This window comes from Amblyomma mixtum, chromosome 6 (assembly GCF_055824585.1).
Source record: "Amblyomma mixtum isolate Tamu chromosome 6, ASM5582458v1, whole genome shotgun sequence".
NCBI classification, from domain to species: domain Eukaryota; kingdom Metazoa; phylum Arthropoda; class Arachnida; order Ixodida; family Ixodidae; genus Amblyomma; species Amblyomma mixtum.
Window position 1 is genome coordinate 11,316,937 of NC_143017.1, and position 7,825 is coordinate 11,324,761.

A 7,825-nucleotide genomic window follows, 5' to 3' on the forward strand; every position below is an offset into this window, starting at 1 on the left:
GAAGCTAGCTGAACCTTTCGTCCAGTTCTTACAGGCCTTCCTTTGCCAGGCTTCAACATCGGATCACGCCTCAAGTACGTGCTTTGTTGCCGACAGCTATGAAGCTCATCTTTTGCGGCTGCCTGCGTGGAGAGCTACCGCATGGAACGGACTGGCGCGTGCGCTTCCTGGGACTACAAATTTGTCGATGATAACGGACAGCACCCGCTGTTTAAGCTCAGTCTTCACGAGCCTTTGTGTGGGTAAGGCGAGGCCTTCAGAATGAAGCGAGCTTAACGTTTTGCTCTGTTCTTACAGGCCTTCCTGGGAAATGCTCCAACATCCGATCACGTCTCAAGTGCGTGCCTTGTTGCCGACAGCTATGAAGCTCATCTTTTGTGGCTGACAGCGTGGAAAGCTACCGCATGGAACGGACTGGCGCGTGCGCTTCCTGGGACTACAAATTTGTCGATGATAACGGACAGCACCCGCTATTTAAGCTCAGTCTTCATCGAGCCTTCGTGTGGGCATGGCGAGGCCTTCAGATTGAAGCCAGCTGAACCTTTCGTCCAGTTCTTACAGGCCATCCTGTGCCAGGCTTCAACATCGGATCACGCCTCAAGTACGTGCTTTGTTGCCTACAGCTATGAAGCTCATCTTTTGCGGCTGCCAGCGCGGAGAGCTACCGCATGGAACGGACTGGCGCGCGCGCTTCCTGGGACTACAAATTCGTCGATGATAACGGACAGCACCCGCTATTTACGCTAAGTCTTCATCGAGCCTTCGTGTGGGCAAGGCGAGGCCTTCAGAATGAAGCCAGCTGAACGTGTTGTCCTGTTCTTACAGGCCTTCCTGGGCCATGCTCCAACATCGGATCACGCCTCAAGTACGTGCTTTGTTGCCGACAGCTACGACGCTCACCTTTTGCGGCTGCCTGCGTGGAAAGCTACCGCATGGGACGGACTGGCGCATGCGCTTCCTGGGACTACAAATTCGTCGATGATAACGGACAGCACCCGCTATTTAAGCTCAGTCTTCATCGAGCCTTCGTGGCGGCAAGGCAAGGCCTTCAGAATAAAGCCAGCTTAACGTTTGGTCCTGTTCGTACAGGCCTTCCTGGGCCATGCTTCAACATCGGATCACGGCTCAAGTACGTGCTTTCCTGCCGACAGCTACGACGTTCTGCTTTTGCGGCTACCTGCGTGGAAAGCTACCGCATGGAACGGACTGGCGCATGCGCTCGCTGCGACTACAACTTCGTCGATGATAACGGACAGCACCCGCTTTTTAAGCTCAGTCTTCATCGAGCCTTCGTGTGGGCACGGCGAGGCCTTCAGTATGAATCGACCTGACCCTTTTGTCCTGTTCTTACAGGCCTTCCTGTGCCAGGCTTCAACATCAGATCACGCCTCAAGTACGTGCTTTGTTGCCGACAGCTATGAAGCTCATCTTTTGCGGTTGCCTGCGAGGAGAGCTACCGCATGGGACGGACTGGCGCATGCGCTTCCTGGGACTACATATTCGTCGATGATAACGGACAGCACCCGCTATTTAAGCTCAGTCTTCATCGAGCCTTCGTGTGGGCAAGGCGAGGCCTTCAGAATAAAGCCAGCTTAACGTTTTGTACTGTTCATACAGGCCTTCCTGAGCCATGCTTCAAAATCGGATCACGCCTCAAGCACGTGCTTTCCTGCCGAGAGCTACGACGTTCACCTTTTGCGGCTGCCTGCGCGGAAACCTACCGCATGGAACGGACTGGCGCATGCGCTCGCTGCGACTACAACTTCGTCGATGATAACGGACAGCACCCGCTTTTTAAGCTCAGATTTCATCGAGCCTTCGTGTGGTCACGGCGAGGCCTTCAGAATGAAGCCAGCTGAATCTTTTGTCCTGTTCTTACAGGCCTTCCTGTGCCAGGCTTCAACATCGGATCACGCCTCAAGTACGTGCTTTGTTGCCGACAGCTATGAAGCTCATCTTTAGCGGCTGCCTGCGTGGAGAGCTATCGCATGGAACGGACTGGCGCATGCGCTTCCTGGGATTACAATTTCGTCGATGATAACGGACAGCACCCGCTATTTAAGATCAGTCTTCATCGAGCCTTCGTGTGGGTAAAGCGAGGCCTTCAGAATGGAGCCAGCTGAACGTTTTGTCCTGTTCTTACAGGCCTTCCTGGGCCATGCTCCAACATCCGATCACGTCTCAAGTACGTGCCTTGTTGCCGACAGCTATGAAGCTCATCTTTTGTGGCTGACTGCGTGGAAAGCTACCGCATGGAACTTACTGGCGCATGCGCTTCCTGGGACTACAACTTCGTCGACGATAACGGACAGCACCCGCTATTTAAGCTCAGTCTTCATCGAGCCTTCGTGTGGGCACGGCGAGGCCTTCAGTATGAATCGACCTGACCCTTTTGTCCTGTTCTTACAGGCCTTCCTGTGCCAGGCTTCAACATCCGATCACGCCTCTGGTACGTCCTTTGTTACCAACAGCTACGACGCTCATCTTTTGCGGCTGCCTGCGTGGAGAGCTACCGCTTGGAACGGACTGGCGCATGCGCTTGCTGGGACTACAACTCGTCGATGATAACGGACAGCACCCGCTTTTTAAGCTGAGTCTTCATCGAGCCTTCGTGTGGGCACGGCGAGGCCTTGAGAATGAAGCCAGCTGAACCTTTCGTCCTGTTCTTACAGGCCTTCCTGGGCCATGCTCCAACATCGGATCACGCCTCAAGTACGTGCTTTGTTGCCGACAGCTACGACGCTCACCATTTGCGGCTGCCTGCGTGGAAAGCTACCGCATGCAACGGAATGGCGCATGGCTTCCTGGGACTAATACTTCAACTTTGTCGATGATAACGGAACGCACCAGCTATTTAAACTCAGGCTTCAACTAGCCTTCGTGTGGGCACGGCGATGCCTTCAGAATGAAGCCAGCTGAACCTTTTGTCCTGTTCTTACAGGCCTTCCTGTGCCAGGCTTCAACATAGGATCACGCCTCAAGTACGTGCTTTGTTGCCGACAGCTACGACGCTCATGTTTTGCGGCTGCCTGCGTTGAAAGCTACCGCTTGAACGTACTGGCGCATGTGCTTCCTGGGACTACAACTTCGTCGAAGATAACGGACAGCACCCGCTATTTAAGCTCAGTCTTCATCGAGCCTTCGTGTGGGCACGGCGAGGCCTTCAGTATGAAGCGACCTGACCCTTCTGCCCTGTTCTTACAGGCCTTCCTGTGCCAGGCTTCAACATCCGATCACGCCTCAGGTACGTGCTTTGTTGCCGACAGCTACGACGCTCCTCTTTTGCGGCTGCCTGCGTGGAAAGCTACCGCTTGGAACGGACTGGCGCATGCGCTTCCTGGGACTACAGCTTCGTCGATAACGGACAGCACACGCTTTTTAAGCTCAGTCTTCATCGAGCGTTCGTGTGGGCATGGCGAGGCCTTCAGAATGAATCCAGCTGAACCTTTAGTCCAGTTCTTACAGGCCATCCTGTGCCAGACTTCAACATCGGATCACGCCTCAAGTACGTGCTTTGTTGCCGACAGCTATGAAGCTCATCTTTTGCGGCTGCCTGCGTGGAGAGCTACCGCATGGAACGGACTGGTGCGTGCGCTTCCTGGGACTACAAATTCGTCGATGATAACGGACAGCACCCGCTATTTAAGCTCAGTCTTCATCGAGCCTTCGTGTGGGCAAAGCGAGGCCTTCAGAATAAAGCCAGCTTAACTTTTTGTCCTGTTCGTACAGGCCTTCCTGGGCCATGCTTCTACATCGCATCACGCCTAAAGTACATGCTTTGTTGCCGACAGCTACGACGCTCACCTTTTGCGGCTGCCTGCGTGGAAAGCTACCGCATGGAACGGACTGGCGCATGCGCTCCCTGCAACAACTTCATCGATGATAACGGACAGCACCCGCTTTTTAAGCTCAGTTTTCACCGAGCTTTCGTGTGGTCACGGCGAGGCCTTGAGAATGAAGCCAGCTGAATCTTTTGTCCTGTTCTTACAGGCCTTCCTGTGCCAGGCTTCAACATCCGATCACGCCTCAGGTACGTGCTTTGTTGCCGACAGCTACTACGCTCCTCTTTTGCGGCTGCCTGCGTGGAAAGCTACCGCTTGGAACGGACTGGCGCATGCGCTTCCTGGGACTACAGCTTCGTCGATGATAACGGACAGCACACGCTTTTTAAGCTCAGTCTTCATCGAGCCTTCGTGTGGGCATGGCGAGGCCTTCAGAATGAATCCAGGTGAACCTTTCGTCCAGTTCTTACAGGCCATCCTGTGCCAGGCTTCAACATCCGATCACGCCTTAAGTACGTGCTTTGTTGCCGACAGCTATGAAGCTCATCTTTTGCGGCTGCCTGCGTGGAGAGCTACCGCATGGAACGGACTGGCGCGCGCGCTTCCTGGGACTACAAATTCGTCGATGATAACGGACAGCACCCGCTATTTACGCTAAGTCTTCATCGAGCCTTCGTGTGGGCAAGGCGAGGCCTTCAGAATGAAGCCAGCTGAACGTGTTGTCCTGTTCTTACAGGCCTTCCTGGGCCATGCTCCAACATCGGATCACGCCTCAAGTACGTGCTTTGTTGCCGACAGCTACGACGCTCACCTTTTGCGGCTGCCTGCGTGGAAAGCTACCGCATGGGACGGACTGGCGCATGCGCTTCCTGGGACTACAAATTCGTCGATGATAACGGACAGCACCCGCTATTTAAGCTCAGTCTTCATCGAGCCTTCGTGGCGGCAAGGCAAGGCCTTCAGAATAAAGCCAGCTTAACGTTTGGTCCTGTTCGTACAGGCCTTCCTGGGCCATGCTTCAACATCGGATCACGGCTCAAGTACGTGCTTTCCTGCCGACAGCTACGACGTTCTGCTTTTGCGGCTACCTGCGTGGAAAGCTACCGCATGGAACGGACTGGCGCATGCGCTCCTTGCGACTACAACTTCGTCGATGATAACGGACAGCACCCGCTTTTTAAGCTCAGTCTTCATCGAGCCTTCGTGTGGGCACGGCGAGGCCTTCAGTATGAATCGACCTGACCCTTTTGTCCTGTTCTTACAGGCCTTCCTGTGCCAGGCTTCAACATCAGATCACGCCTCAAGTACGTGCTTTGTTGCCGACAGCTATGAAGCTCATCTTTTGCGGTTGCCTGCGTGGAGAGCTACCGCATGGGACGGACTGGCGCAAGCGCTTCCTGGGACTACATATTCGTCGATGATAACGGACAGCACCCGCTATTTAAGCTCAGTCTTCATCGAGCCTTCGTGTGGGCAAGGCGAGGCCTTCAGAATAAAGCCAGCTTAACGTTTTGTACTGTTCATACAGGCCTTCCTGGGCCATGCTTCAAAATCGGATCACGCCTCAAGTACGTGCTTTCCTGCCGAGAGCTACGACGTTCACCTTTTGCGGCTGCCTGCGCGGAAACCTACCGCATGGAACGGACTGGCGCATGCGCTCGCTGCGACTACAACTTCGTCGATGATAACGGACAGCACCCGCTTTTTAAGCTCAGATTTCATCGAGCCTTCGTGTGGGCACGGCGAGGCCTTCAGTATGAATCGACCTGACCCTTTTGTCCTGTTCTTACAGGCCTTCCTGTGCCAGGCTTCAACATCCGATCACGCCTCTGGTACGTCCTTTGTTGCCAACAGCTACGACGCTCATCTTTTGCGGCTGCCTGCGTGGAGAGCTACCGCTTGGAACGGACTGGCGCATGCGCTTGCTGGGACTACAACTCGTCGATGATAACGGACAGCACCCGCTTTTTAAGCTGAGTCTTCATCGAGCCTTCGTGTGGGCACGGCGAGGCCTTGAGAATGAAGCCAGCTGAACCTTTCGTCCTGTTCTTACAGGCCTTCCTGGGCCATGCTCCAACATCGGATCACGCCTCAAGTACGTGCTTTGTTGCCGACAGCTATGAAGCTCATCTTTTGCGGCTGCCTGCGTGGAGAGCTACCGCATGGAACGGACTGGTGCGTGCGCTTCCTGGGACTACAAATTCGTCGATGATAACGGACAGCACCCGCTATTTAAGCTCAGTCTTCATCGAGCCTTCGTGTGGGCAAAGCGAGGCCTTGAGAATGAAGCCAGCTGAATCTTTTGTCCTGTTCTTACAGGCCTTCCTGTGCCATGCTTCAACATCGCATCACGCCTCAAGTACATGCTTTGTTGCCGACAGCAACTACGCTCAACTTTTGCGGCTACCTGCATGGAAAGCTACCGCATGCAACGGAATGGCGCATGGCTTCCTGGGACTAATACTTCAACTTCGTCGATGATAACGGCAGCACCCGCTTTTTAAGCTCAGTCGTCATCGAGCCTTCGTGTGGCCATGGCGAAGCCTTCAGAATGAAGCTAGCTGAACCTTTCGTCCAGTTCTTACAGGCCTTCCTTTGCCAGGCTTCAACATCGGATCACGCCTCAAGTACGTGCTTTGTTGCCGACAGCTATGAAGCTCATCTTTTGCGGCTGCCTGCGTGGAGAGCTACCGCATGGAACGGACTGGCGCGTGCGCTTCCTGGGACTACAAATTTGTCGATGATAACGGACAGCACCCGCTGTTTAAGCTCAGTCTTCACGAGCCTTTGTGTGGGTAAGGCGAGGCCTTCAGAATGAAGCGAGCTTAACGTTTTGCTCTGTTCTTACAGGCCTTCCTGGGAAATGCTCCAACATCCGATCACGTCTCAAGTGCGTGCCTTGTTGCCGACAGCTATGAAGCTCATCTTTTGTGGCTGACAGCGTGGAAAGCTACCGCATGGAACGGACTGGCGCGTGCGCTTCCTGGGACTACAAATTTGTCGATGATAACGGACAGCACCCGCTATTTAAGCTCAGTCTTCATCGAGCCTTCGTGTGGGCACGGCGAGGCCTTCAGTATGAAGCGACCTGACCCTTTTGTCCTGTTCTTACAGGCCTTCCTGTGCCAGGCTTCAACATCCGATCACGCCTCAGGTACGTGCTTTGTTGCCGACAGCTACGACGCTCCTCTTTTGCGGCTGCCTGCGTGGAAAGCTACCGCTTGGAACGGACTGGCGCATGCGCTTCCTGGGACTACAGCTTCGTCGATGATAACGGACAGCACACGCTTTTTAAGCTCAGTCTTCATCGAGCCTTCGTGTGGGCATGGCGAGGCCTTCAGATTGAAGCCAGCTGAACCTTTCGTCCAGTTCTTACAGGCCATCCTGTGCCAGGCTTCAACATCGGATCACGCCTCAAGTATGTGCTTTGTTGCCTACAGCTATGAAGCTCATCTTTTGCGGCTGCCTGCGCGGAGAGCTACCGCATGGAACGGACTGGCGCGCGCGCTTCCTGGGACTACAAATTCGTCGATGATAACGGACAGCACCCGCTATTTACGCTAAGTCTTCATCGAGCCTTCGTGTGGGCAAGGCGAGGCCTTCAGAATGAAGCCAGCTGAACGTGTTGTCCTGTTCTTACAGGCCTTCCTGGGCCATGCTCCAACATCGGATCACGCCTCAAGTACGTGCTTTGTTGCCGACAGCTACGACGCTCACCTTTTGCGGCTGCCTGCGTGGAAAGCTACCGCATGGGACGGACTGGCGCATGCGCTTCCTGGGACTACAAATTCGTCGATGATAACGGACAGCACCCGCTATTTAAGCTCAGTCTTCATCGAGCCTTCGTGGCGGCAAGGCAAGGCCTTCAGAATAAAGCCAGCTTAACGTTTGGTCCTGTTCGTACAGGCCTTCCTGGGCCATGCTTCAACATCGGATCACGGCTCAAGTACGTGCTTTCCTGCCGACAGCTACGACGTTCTGCTTTTGCGGCTACCTGCGTGGAAAGCTACCGCATGGAACGGACTGGCGCATGCGCTCGCTGC